This window comes from Carettochelys insculpta, chromosome 24 (genome assembly GCF_033958435.1).
Source record: "Carettochelys insculpta isolate YL-2023 chromosome 24, ASM3395843v1, whole genome shotgun sequence".
NCBI classification, from domain to species: domain Eukaryota; kingdom Metazoa; phylum Chordata; order Testudines; family Carettochelyidae; genus Carettochelys; species Carettochelys insculpta.
The window spans coordinates 16,588,856-16,602,479 of record NC_134160.1 but is presented as its reverse complement, the minus strand read 5'-3'; the positions used below and the strand labels follow the sequence as shown (position 1 = coordinate 16,602,479).

Here is a 13,624-nt window from a genome sequence, read left to right as displayed (position 1 = left end):
GATGGGGGTGCCAGGGTGAGGATTCCGTTTCATGGTCTTTTGTAGGATCCTTGTCTCTGTCTGGGCTCCTGGACACTAGGGGAGACGCTATAAACTTGCATGTGCTGTACTGACAACCCCAAGCATTCAAAAACCATGAATCAGCCCCCTCTGCTCTCCAAAAGAGACTAGTGGCCTCTTGAAATGACCATGCACATGGGGATCTTTTATAGGGCATTTGGGATCTTTGGCTGAACTCGGCGCCTATTTTCTAGCTTTTCTCCACAAGCCATGAGACCTGAAGTCTTCCTTAGAAAAGAAAAGAAAAGAAAAAGCAGTTTGTGATTTTCTTCTCGCACTAACAAACAAGCACAATCTACTAAGTCAGAGCACTGAAAGTTGATAGCAGTGCACGAGGCATCAGGTCATGAACTTCCCAGCTCCAGCTTAATTCTAACAACAAGGCTGTGGCTTACCAAGAAATAAAAAGCCTCAGTTATCAGGCGGGTTGTGCTCAGATCAGGAGAGCTGGCATTGCTGCTATCGGGTCAGTTTCATGAAATGGGTTAATGGGTTCACTTGTGACAGGATGACTCTACAAACGCCTCCCTGGGCCAGGTGGCATGGGTCTAGCACAGGGGTGTCCAGGAGGTGATGAGCCTTTTATTTGGCCTGCAGGGCTGACTGCTGCAGATCCTCAGTGGCCCGAGCGATGAACTACCGCCAGCCCCGGGGGGCAGAGCCCAGACTGGGCTGAGGAGCCAATCCACCACTGGCCCTAGAGGGGCAGAGCTCTGGCTGGGTGTGAGGACCGCAGCAGAGTGGTTTGGGGCTACAAGTGGGGTTAAGCCTGGGGATGGGCAGGGGACAGTTTGTGGCTGTGGAGGGTTGGGAGCTGGGGGTGGGGGGGCTTGGGGTTGCGGGGGGGGGTCTAAGCCTGGGGGCAGGGGGCATTTTGGGGTTGTGGGGGGGGTGTAAGGCTGGAGACAGTTTGGGGTTGGGGGGTCTAAGGCTGGAGGCGGGGGGGGTTGGATGGCGGGGGGTCAGCCTGGGGGAAGGGGGAGGTTTGGGTTTTGGGGGGCCTAAAGCTGGAGGCGGGGGGCAGTTTGGGGTTGGGTGGGGTCTAAGCCTGGAGGCGGGGGGGGGTTGGCGTGGCTGGGGGGGGTTGCAATTTGGCGCTGTGAGGGGTTTAATCCTGGGGTGGTGGTTTGGTGCTATTGTGTGTTTGGACCCCAGAACATAAAATATTGCCATATGGCCCCTGAGGTAAAGGGGTTGGACACCTCTGGTCCACCAGAAGGAAGCCACTCTAGCCCTGCTGCATTGCTGGTGGTGGCACAGGCCCCTGGTTGTTTTCGGTCATCCAGGGTGGCACATAGGGGCAGGGTATGCATTGGGGGTTGAGCACATGGGTCATCGGAAGGGGCCAGGAGATGCATGGTGGGACCCAGAGGTCCCGCTAATTTTTTCCAGCTATGTGTGGAATAAATTTTGTTATGTGCACTGAGGCGTGTGATGTGCACCACCAGTAGAAACACAGGCTGCCGGCTGTGGATGGCTGTGGGCGTTCTGCTAATCAGCTGGGTGACAAGTGACTCTCTACTGGGCAGCCGCCCAAGTGCTCAGCTTACAGGAACACTGTGGGAATGTGCATTATCAGAGCAGTCAGATTGCAAAGTGAAGCACTCAAAAGGCAACACCAGAATTAAGGCTGTCTGTACAACCAGTCTGAAGTACAAAACAACAAACATTCCTCACACTTGGTGCTGCCCTTATTTGAACTGGAGATGAGTCTTTTCTGGGAAGCAAAGTCCGAATTTCTGACCTACTTTTGAACCTGCTGGGACAGGAGAAGTAACAATGATTATATAAGAAGGGGCTAGAAATTGCTGAGTGGCAGCAGTTGGTTAGAAGAATGCGGCAAATGTTATCTTTGCCTCAACAGAGGATCATTCGTATTTTCTGTAGCTGGAGGATGTTTGATTGTTTTCTTCTTCTAGCAAATCTATCTGCAGTGCTTGCTGGTTGGAGTTCCTATTTGCCATCTGTCCCATTCTTGGCCCTAACAGCTTTGAGGTTTGAAGCTGAAGATGAGAAACTTGAACTCTGTGGCTTGGGGAAGGTGAATGCGAAAACCAGGGAATTTTTGCTCTGACCCCAAATTATACATGGTTCCAACACATGTCTGATTATTCAGCCAGGGTGTATATCAGGAATGCTCCATGTAATACGAGGACAGCTTGTTTATTTTTATTTCCTTGGCTGGTTCTGCCAAGCATTGGATTTTGCAAAACAGTAGCTGAAGACAGAAAGCATCAGTGAAAAGGAAAATGGTAATTGTATAGTGGGGCATTCCGAACATAACTTGTAACCTTTATGCCACTGGACACTCCCGATTTTTTTGGAATCCACTTAAAAGCCTGTGATTTAAAAGGGTATCAATAAAATTAAACATTTTCAAGAATTTTCCTTTGTTTTGTTTCCATTGTCTATAACAATTGTGGGCTGTGTCTACACTAGCCCCAAACTTCGAAATGGCCACGCAAATGGCCATTTCGAAGGTTACTAATGAAGCGCTGAAATGCATATTCAGCACTTCATTAGCATGCAGGCGGCCGCGGCACTTCGAAATTGACGCGCCTTGCCGCCGCGCGGCTCGTCCCAACAGGGCTCCTTTTCGAAAGGACCCTGCCTACTTCGAAGTCCCCTTATTCCCACGGCCGCCCTCATGCTAATGAAGCGCTGAATATGCATTTCAGCGCTTCATTAGTAACCTTCTAAATGGCCATTTGCGTGGCCATTTCGAAGTTTGGGGCTAGTGTAGACACAGCCATGGAGAGTTAAAGACAGACACTGTATTTTATACTATTGTCTTGCCTCTTATGTTGAAACTTCCTCCAGTTTTTGTCAGATTGTAAAATGCGAGTTCATGAAATCTGTTCTGAACAATGTAAATGCCATTTCACCTCTTGTATGGAAAAGTTACTGTTATTAAGTTGTCCAGTGTTGGATTTTACCTTTCCTGGGTCATCTGGGGATAACTACCCCCTTTTATTGAAGTCAGTAGCTTGACATATGAAATGTTATAGGCACATAAGTGAGGCAGAAGATCAATGAGATTATTCTTCTGGAAGATGCTCAAGTTGAATCCCTACCAAAATTCCAAACATTAATGTTGTGCTCAGTGACCATGATGTACGTCTCACAATATTTAATTCTTCTGATTCCCTCCATGATAGGACTGGGTTCCTAAAACACACAATAAACAAGGATCAGGTTCTCAATTGATGTCAATGGACCTACTTTGATTTACACCAGCTCAGAATCTGGCCCTAAATGTTTATGTTTTAGGGCATCATTTTCCTAAATGTAATTTGCCATTAAGTAGGAGGTGTCACCTGATATGAATGAACGGGAAATTGGTACTCCATCAGGCAGCTTTTCCCCCTCAAACTTACACTTGTGTTCTGATGGCAAAAGCTGTATTTTCTACGGCTACGTCTAGACTGAAGGGTTTTGTTAGCAGAAGTTTGTATCAGAAGATATTTTGTGACCAAAGTTTGGTCAATAAAGCACGTCCAGACAGCAAGGCTCCCAGCAACTCTAGTGGCAAAACAGCCACACAGAACCACATCAGCCAGGGTTGTAGCTCAGCAGAGGGAGGGGTAGCTCAGTGGTTTGAGCTTTGGCCTGCTAAACCCAGGGTTGTGAGCTCATTACTTGAGGAAGCCAATTAGGGAGCGGGGCAAATGGATGTCAGGGATGGTGCTTGGTTCTCCTGAGAGGGCAGGAGACTGGGCTAGATGACCTCCTGAGGTCCCTTCCAGCTCTAGGAGATGTCTGTCTCCAATTACATCAGTCCTGCCAAAATGTGCACTTAAAGGAACCCTCCCTGATGCCTGTTCCTTGCCTCTGCAGTGGGCGTGCCTACCTCATTGATGGACAGTGCGGCTAGAGCAGGGCTTTGTGTCTTTGTGGGTGACACAGTTGGTGCCTGGGAGGCATGCTGCCAGAGCAGCCCCTTGGCTTGCAGTGGCCCCACATGGACATGCTGTTGCAGCTGCTGAACTTTTTAACAGCCATCGTCCTCTTCCTACCTGAGGGGGAGCCTGAGACCATCTTCAGGGATGGTGCCCTAGTTGTAGCTCTCTCACACGTGCACTTCTTCTCCCCGAGTGCACAGTCAGCTCTGGAGGCACTCCTCCTAATGCACCCCAATTTGCCGGTAGCTTTCTTGGCTACAGGCGCACACTGTTTACTCTTATCCAGCCTTTCATCTGCCATAACCCCTAGGTCCCTTTCCATCGCACTGCTGCTGAGCCAGTCGGTCCACATCCTGTAACAATGTTTGGGATTCTTCCACCCCAGGTGCAGGACTCTACACTTCTCCTTATTGAACCGCATCAGATTTCTTTTGGCCCAGTCCTCCAATTTATCCAGGTCCCTCTGGATTCTCTGTCTACCCTCCAACGTATCTACCTCTCCCCCTAGTTTTGTGTCATCCACAAACTTGCTGAGGGTGCAACCCAGTCCCTCATCCAGGTCATTAATAAAGATGTTGAATAACACCGGCCCCAGAACCGAGCCTTGCAGAACTTCGCTTGAAACAGACCACCATCCAGATATTGAGCCATTGACCACTACCCATTGGGCCCAACCATCAAGCCAGCTTTCTATCCATCTTATAGTCCAAGGATCCAATCCATATTTCCTTAACTTATGGACAAGAATGTTGTGGAAGACCGTATCAAAAGCCTTGCTGAAGTCAAGGTATATCACGTCCACTGACTTCCCCATGTCCACAGAGCTTGTTACCTTGTCATAGAAGCTAATCAGATTGGTGAGGCAGGACTTGCTCCTGGTGAATCCATGTTGGCTACTTTTGATCACTTTCCCCTCTTCCAAGTGCTTCAAAATGGATTCCTTGAGGATTCCCTCCATTATTTTCCCAGGGATTGAGGTAAGGCTGACAGGGCTATAGTTCCCTGGATTGTCCTTCTTTTCTCTTTTAAAGATGGGCACTATGTTTGCCTTCTTCCAGTCATCCAGTATCTCCCCTGATCTCCAAGAGTCTTCAAGGATAATGGCCAGAGGTTCAGCAATGACCTCTGCCAATTCCCTCCATACCCTGGGGTGCATTAAATCCAGACCCATGGACTTGTGCACATCTAGTTTTTCTAGATAGCTCAGAACTTGTTCCTTCCCCACAGATGGCTGCCCTCCACCTTCCCGTACTGCATCATCTAGGACCATCCTCGGGAAGTTGATTTTGTCCGCGAAGACTGAGGCAAAAAAAGCATTGAGTACTTCAGCTTTTCCTGTGTCATCTGTCACTAGGTTACCTCCCTCATCCCGTAATGGCCCCACACCTTCTCTGATAAACCATTTATTGTTCACATGCCTGTAGAAACCCTTCTTGTTACTCTTCACATCCCTTACCAGCTGCAGTTCCAAGTGTGCTTTCGCTTTCCTGATTACTGCCCAGCATTCTCCAGCCGTATGTTTATACTTCTCCTTAGTCAACTGTCCATGTTTCCATTTCTTGTATGCATCCTTTTTGAATTTAAGCTGACTAAGGATTTCCCTGTTAAGCCAAGCTGGTTGCCTGCCATGTTTGTATTTCTCACTGTGCAGCAGTATTGTTTGTTCCTGTGCTTTCAGTAAGACTTCTTTAAAATACTTCCAGTTCTCTTCAACTCTTTTCCCCTTCATCTTCATTTCCCAAGGGATCCTGCTCATCCTGTCTCTTAGGGAGTCAAAGTCTGCTCTTCTGAAATCAAGGGTCTGTATGTTACTGCTCACCCTTCTTCCTTTCGTCCAGATCCTGAAATCTACGATCTCATGGCCATTTTGAAGTTTACTAATGAAGTGCTGAAATACATATTCAGTGCCTCATTAGAATGTTGGTGGCCGCAGCACTTCAAAATTGCCACAGCTTGCCGCCGCACGGCTCATCCAGACGGTGGTCCTTTTCTAAAGGACCCTGGCAACTTCAAAATCCCCTTATTCCTATCAGCAGCAGATCAAAGTCCAGCAGCAGCAGGAGGGCATCTAGATAATTGCCCTGAATGTAGCGTGTGGGATCCCCTGCCTGGGGGACAGGTGAGGTATCCGTGCGCTTGGTGTGACTGCAAACAGCTCATGGCTATTAGAGACTGAGCAGCGATTCTTCAGCCCACAGTGGCTGAGCTGGAGGCACTAAGGGAGTCAGTGAGGTGCGCAAAGGAGATTTTCTGGGACACAGTAGAGTGGGCCCAGCTCAAGCCAGATGAGCAGCCAAGACAACTGGGGAGAATTATAGAAATGTAGGTAACTGGTTTTGTGAATCTTGTGATGAATTGCCTGCTGGTTGCAAAGGTTGCAGACCTCTCCAGAAAGACTTATGTGCAGTGGTATGGAGGAGCCGGTGGTTCTGGCACGTGTACATACCATGGATATAGGGAAAGTCAGATGGGAGGTCTTGGGGGCCAAATTTAGGCTGCCAGGCAGGAAATTAAAGCCCAGGGCCTCCATGGTAGCATTCTTTGAAATATTTCCAGCTCCACACATGGAGCCAGTTAGTCAGACAGCACTGAAAGGCCTCACTGCATGGATGAGATGACAGCGTACTGAGGTGGGATATAACTTTATTAGGAGCTGGGGAACATTTTGGGACGGGTAGTTGGGTCTAAATCAAACGGCAAAGAATTACAAAGAGGTCTTACAAAGCTGGCTGAAGAAAGGGATACAGACTAAGCCGTAGCCTCAAAGGGAAGTTAGCATCTCTGCCTAGGCTGGAGGGAGGTGCCTATCTGTCCTCAGGAGTCACAGTGTGAATCCTTGTCGAGTTTGATGCCTACAGCAGATCAGCTGCTTTTCAAGGCAAGTATTCGCAATGGCAGCTGGACCCTTACACCATAACCATTATCCTGAAGTGGGAGAACTTGCCCAGACTGTGAAGGAGTCGGGTTTGACGACCTGCTCTCCCTGAGGTGGGGCTGTAACTTCTGCTTGGTCGCTCACCTCACAGCAGAGTGCTCTCACCACTGAGTGCTGGGTGGGACTCTCAGTCTCTGCTATTGGCACGGTTCCACTCTGCATAAATGAAGTACTCAGTGGGCATGTGCCTGGAAGCTGAATATAGACGCATTTGTACTAGAAATAGCGTGGAGCATTTTTTAATAGTTCAGGTAATTAACCATTAGAACAATGTACCCAGGCTCAGGATGAGTGCACTATCACTGGCAATTTTTCAATTAAGACTGGATGCTTTTCTAAAAGATGTGCTCTAGTGCAAAGAGGGACTATTTCAGAGCAGTCCGATGGCCTGTGATAGACAGGAGGTCAGACCACACCATCAGAAGGGTCTTAACCAGTCTAATAAACTATGCATTTATTAAATCTGGCTGATTGCATTTACAGTAGCATACTCAGTGTAAGAAATGGGAGCATAGGGTTACCATAGTTGGCCGTTCATAAAAGAGGACACCCAAGAGTCAGTGTATCTGTATCATTGTCTACCAACTCACATTGTACTGAGGGGCAGGGCTGAACCACCAGTGGAAACTGCAGCAGCCCCAGTTTCCAGCAGCAGCGTGGAGATCCCATGTTGGGAGTGTTTTTTAGTTGCTGCTCTACCTTACCTGCAAGCCTTTCTCACTATTAATGAAGAACAAGATATGAGCAGTCGCAGAGGAGGATAGTAGATAAGTGGTCACACCTCTCAGTTCAGGCTTGTTGCATCTGGAAATGCTTATCTGTAAACAAGAAACTGCAGCTTGCTCCTGCAGAGTTCGTTAAAAAAGTACCATGGCTTTGCCACCACTTCCCCAATTATATCACGACTGCCCCCTAGTCCCACTGGAAAAAAAACAGACAACCAGCAGAACTCTCCTTAATCAGAAAAAGGAGAACAGCCAGAGTTCAAGAAATCCACCAGGATCCTTGCTTTACCATTCTAATATGGCAGGCGCCCAGGTATTACATGGATGACCACACAAAATGCTAAACTAATCAGCTCTAGATTGCACCAGATAAGGCTGTAAAGCAGCACACTCATCTGCGGTGAGAGTGGTGCCAGCCAGAGAGAGACATGGAAACAGCCCAGAGAGTAAATACCGTGCTGGGAGCAGGGCGGCAGCACACAGAGGCAGAGAGCCAGACAGAGGCAGAAAAGTAGCCCAGGGAAAAGGTCAGTGCTGGGAGCAGCCTGCATGAGACACTGTTGTACTTAAAAGTATAATGCAAGATCTTTTGCAGGAGGATAAGGCAAGACGCCACATTTACTGATAGTAACAGAGATCAATTAACACTGTATCAGATGCACATGATATATCACTTACTTATACACACACACACACACACACATGCTCCACCTTATTATTACCAACCAGTTGCTCCCTCTAACTTCAGCGAGCAGGTGAGTTAGATGGGTGAGGGGTGGAGAGGGATTTCTGCTGATCTGGATTGATGCACTGATGTTGACAAGATGAGACTTGGGGTCCCCTGCAGGACAGGGTTTATAGAGGCCTCTGTCTCACTCAAATCCACACCAGTTATTCATCCCAGGCATATGCAAAACCCTGTGCATGCTTGGCTGTGTCAAAACAAAACAGCAGTAATGTAGCACTTTAAATACTAACAAAATGATTTATTTGGTGATGAGCTTTCATGAGACAGACCCACTTCTTCAGATCAATCGCATTTCCAGTACAGACTGACATCTATAAATACAGAGGTCCAAAAAAATTTGCAATGAAAACTGACAAATCAAGTACATAGGACTGAAGCTGAGGGGTGAGGGATGTTAAGTGTCTTGCCTGAGATAATTACGGGCTTCAAAGGAAGGGAAGCAGTCCTTGTGATGTGAGGTAATTGTCGTCTTCATTCATACCAAGTGTTGTGTCCATGTTATAAGATCAAGGGCTCATTCTCGTGTACCTCGACCAATATTAAATGTGCCATTATATGCCAGCAATGCCGCTCCACTATCTACATTGGACAAACTGGACAAACTCTTTGCCAAAGAATGAATGGACACAGAGCAGACATCAGGAATCTCAACATACATAAGCCAGTCAGGGAGCATTTCAATGGAGTGGGCCATTCTGTTAAAGACCTGAGAATATGCGTCTTATAGCAAAGAGCCTTTAAAAACAGGTTGCATAGGGAGATTTGTGAACTGGAGTTCATATTCAAGTTTGACACATTAACACATGGTAGCCGTGTCTACATGTGCACGCTACTTCGAAGTAGCGGCACTAACTTCGAAATAGTGCCTGTCACGGCTACACGTGTCGGGTGCTATTTCGAAGTTAACATCGACGTTAGGCGGCGAGACGTCGAAGCCGCTAACCCCATGTGGGGATAGGAATAGTGCCCTACTTCGACGTTCAACGTCGAAGTAGGGACCGTGTAGTCATTGTCCATCCCGCAACATCGAAATTGCGGGGTCCGCCATGGCGGCCATCAGCTGAGGGGTTGAGAGACGCTCTCTCTCCAGTCCCTGCGGGGCTCTATGGTCACCGTGGGCAGCAGCCCTTAGCCCAGGGCTTCTGGCTGCTGCTGCGGCAGCTGGGGATCCATGCTGCAGGCACAGGGTCTGCAACCAGTTGTCAGCTCTGTGGATCTTGTGTTGTTTAGTGCAACTGTGTCTGGGAGGGGCCCTTTAAGGGAGTGGCTTGCTGTTGAGTCCGCCCTGTGACCCTGTCTGCAGCTGTGCCTGGCACCCTTATTTCGATGTGTGCTACTTTGGCATGTAGACATACCCTCGCTGCGCCTATTTCGATGTGGTGCTGCGCAACGTCGAAGTTGAACGTCGATGTTGCCAGCCCTGGAGGACGTGTAGACGTTATTCATCGAAATAGCCTATTTCGATGTTGCTACATCGAAATAAGCTACTTCGAAGTAGGCTTCACGTGTAGACATAGCCGGTATGAACTAAGACAACAATTACCTCACACAGGCAGGAAGATGCAGGCCCCCTCTGGTTAGAGCAGATGGTGCTTCTCAACCTGGCAGCCCGACAACTCCTTGCCTAGACCATGGAGCAGGTCCAGTCAAAGATCAAAGAACTCCGGCAGGGCTATACTCAAGCCTGGGGTGCTGCCTGACCGTCGGGGGCATGACAGGCAAGCTGCCCATACTACCAGGAGGTGCATGAGTTCCTCCATGCAGAGGACATCTCCCCTCCTGTGAGCCCCCTGGACACAGCTGAAACCCCCCCCGTCTCCACCCCTCCCCGAGTCAGTCATACCCAGAGAAGCAACAGCCCAGGACAGAGGGCTAGGCAGAGGCTGAGGGTGACACTGATTCTATTGCCAGTGATGGGATCCTGGTGATTACCCTGGAGTCAGGCCCCACCTCTAGCCAGGGTATTTCCAGGGCCTCCATGGACTTATTTGAGGGACCTTCTGGTGAGTATCCCATGGGGCACACACCTGGGGCATAGGGAATGGGTGCAGGTGGGGTGTGCTGCTAGCTCCACCAGGTTGGCTCAGCTGGGATCCCACCCTGCAGGCCCACCATCTGCACATATGTGCAAAGCATCATGTTGTACCGCACAGACTCAGGGCGGGGCACTAGCCTGCTTCCAACCCCACAGGAGGCTGCAAGAGCCCCAGGGCCCTGAGGGAAATGGGGCCTGCCTGCTTCTGACATGGCTGGGAACAGGGCAGCCATACAGGCATGGGGGACTGTGGCCCTCAGCTCACGGGCATGCCTGAGGGACACAGGAACCACGCACCTCTCTGAATAGTGCCCTAAGTTGTTGTGCCTGACCCATCCACCACCCATGTGGGGACCACACCATGGCCAAACAACCCCTCTTGACTGGCAGGGGGATGCAGGGAAAAGCCAGTCCCTGAGATGCCAAAGACTCCCCCATGCAGCAAGGGATGTCTGTCCTCCTGGACCAGACATGGAGGCTGCTAGTCCTGAGTGGTGGGGAGGGCCTTAGGGGCTGTGTGGTGGGAATCATAGAATTATATGTAGCTCCCAGGACTGGGGCTGAAATGCTCTGGTCCTTGAGCTACACCTCACACTGGGCTAGTGGACAGGAGGGGTTACACATAGAACACTCGAACTGGAGGGGACCTCATGGTAAGACCAAGCACCGTCTACACCATCCCCAATAGGCATCTATCTAACTTGCTCTTAAATATCTCCAGTGGTGGAGATTTCACAACCTCCCTAGGCAATTTATTCCAGTGTTTGACCACCATGACTGTTAGGAAGCTTTTCCTAATGTGCAACCTAAACCTCCCTTGCTGCAGTTTAAGCCCATTGCTCCTTGTCCTATCCTCAGAAGCTAAGTAGAACAATTTGCCTCCCTCTTTTAGGCACTTGAAAGCCACTATCATGTCCCCTCTATGTTGTCTCTTTTCTAAACTAAACAAGCCCAGTTCTTTCAGTCTTCCCCCAGAGTTCGTGTTTTCTAGACATTCAATCATTCTTACTGCTCCTCTCTGAACCTTCTCCAATTTCTCTTCCTTGAAATGTGGTGCACAGAACTGGACACAGTACTCCAACAGCAGCGTAATTAGCACTGAGGAGAGCGGAAGAATGACTTCCTGTGCCTTGCTCTCAACACCGCCTAGCTTTGTGGGATACATGCAGGATACTTCCAGAAGCTAATCAATTCGATACAAAGACATGGCATCTCCACACTAGCCTTTCTTCAAAATTTTCAATTCAAAATAGACACTATACCCACCTAGCAATATTGACATTTTGTTATTGGTATTAGGGCTCACTAAATCGAGCTAATGGTATTCACAGTGAAGACAGGAACTATTCAATATCATGCTAACTCCTTTAAATTCAATTTTATCACGTAGTGTAGATGTAGCCTCTATGACTGACATGGCCCATAGACACCCCTGGCTCACTGAGTGTTAACATGTGAAGCCGTTGTTTGCCCTGTGGGCAGAGGGAAAGAAGGATAAAGTTTTGAATAAGAGAGAGATGGTGAGGGAATGATTAAGAAACATCAAGCGTCTTTAAGAGCTTTCAGGTTGGGGCTGCAGTCAGCCTGTAGCTGTAATATGTTGTCATCTACTTAGCATTTGTCTGCATTTATCTAAGTAGGTTACTTACCAGACATTCCAAAGCCAATTTTTGCTGACTTCAGGAAGTGAATAAGGAAACGCCTGCTTAAACGTCTTAGTAGGAGAAGGTAGAATAGATTGTTCTGGGCCTGCACACCCACTTGAATTAGGAAGTAATAATAAAAATACTGGGGGCTAATGCATTTCGGGCTCACTGCCCCCCGTAGAATGGCAGAGGAGGCATTATCCCAGAGAGGGCCTGGTCTCCTGGCCAGACCTGACTGCGAGCATGTGTACGCTAGAGCTGGAGGTGTAGCAAAACTGATTGAATTAGTGGTAGGTAGTCCATCGTGTCCAACGATGACGTCTTGAGCTTGCACAGGCTCATCTGTTGTGGACTCACATGTGGCTGAGGAGTCCAAGCGTTGAACGGCATGGGCATTCTCAGTGGGGGCAACGGAATTGTCCTGGCTCTGTTGGTGCGGCTGCTGCTGTTGTTTTCTTCCTCTCACAAGCATCAATGAGGCATGCGCGTTGCTGCTCAGCTGCTCTTCAAAGCTGTCATACCCGTGTCATGCGAGAGCACGCCAGCCTGTTCAGTCTTTTGCATGCTGCTTTAGCTGATCAGGTTTTAAACCAGCATGAGCAATGCTGGCCTTCATGCAGTCTTTATACCTCTTGCGAGGCCTACCTTGATTCCTTTTGCCCTGGGAGATTTCACCCTAGAGGAGTTGCTCAGGGATTCTTGACTCCTCCACTTGTATGATGTGCCCTGTCCAGCTAAACTGGGCTTTCAGAATCATGGTTTCGATGCCTGTGGTTCCTGCTTTGTCCGGGACTGCTAACAGCAGTGTAGCTGCAGCTGCATGGGTGGTAGGGTGGACTTGCCACCTCAAATACAATCCTATCTGAAACCCAACAGTGCACACTTCGGCCCCTTGCCCATTCTGCCGCTGTGCAGCCGTGGCCACACAGCTACATTCTGAGCACTGCTCCTGAAGGTAATTAAACTTCCAGCTGCAGTGCAGACATAGCAGCAGACACCCACTGTGTCTGACTGGGACCTACAGGAGGTCTTGAGTTAGAACACACCTCATTCTGATCGCATGTGCATCACTTTACTCTTGGGTGACTAGGGATGTTGTGGGTTAACCAGGTAACCAGTAAGCTTCAGCCAGTCAGGATGTGGCTTATTAGTTCCCATTAACCTGTATGGGTGGAGCAGCCCCCTACCTCGAGCAGGCAGGGGCTTGTTCCAGCCCTGTGGGGCTCCTGCAGGCGAGAGGTCTTTCCCATGAAAGCACGTTAATTAATAAATTTGTTAGTCTTCAAGGTGCAACAGGGCTGCTTTTTTTTTGTGAAGCTTCAGCCTAACACAGCTACCCCTCTGAGACTATGTAAGTTAAATTAATGACAATACTGTCCATTGCATATGTTTATCTTTTACTGGCTGCTACTGTTAAAGATAGCACAGCAGAGCATTATTTCCACTGTTATCATTCACTGTGCTTTTTGTTCATCATTTATTCTGCAGATATGCCTGAACAGCTGTAAGTTCCATTGTATAACCTTCTGCAGTAGGTTCTCTTTCAGCTGTATCTTCCCATATAAGTCCTCAT

General features: G+C 48.7%; 1 protein-coding gene across 2 annotated transcripts in view; it reads right to left on the bottom strand.

The window, feature by feature from the left end:
• Nucleotides 1-13,624, bottom strand: part of LOC142001278 (uncharacterized) — a 199,421-nt gene that overhangs the window by 14,931 nt on the left and 170,866 nt on the right. The window contains exon 3 of one of the 2 annotated variants that reach the window (XR_012642437.1): nucleotides 3,180-3,228. The exons of the other annotated variant lie outside the window; for it this stretch is intronic. The gene's annotated coding sequence lies outside the window, so the exon portion shown is untranslated. Of the gene's footprint in view, nucleotides 1-3,179; nucleotides 3,229-13,624 lie in introns of those variants that run through there. 2 annotated transcript variants of the gene reach the window in all.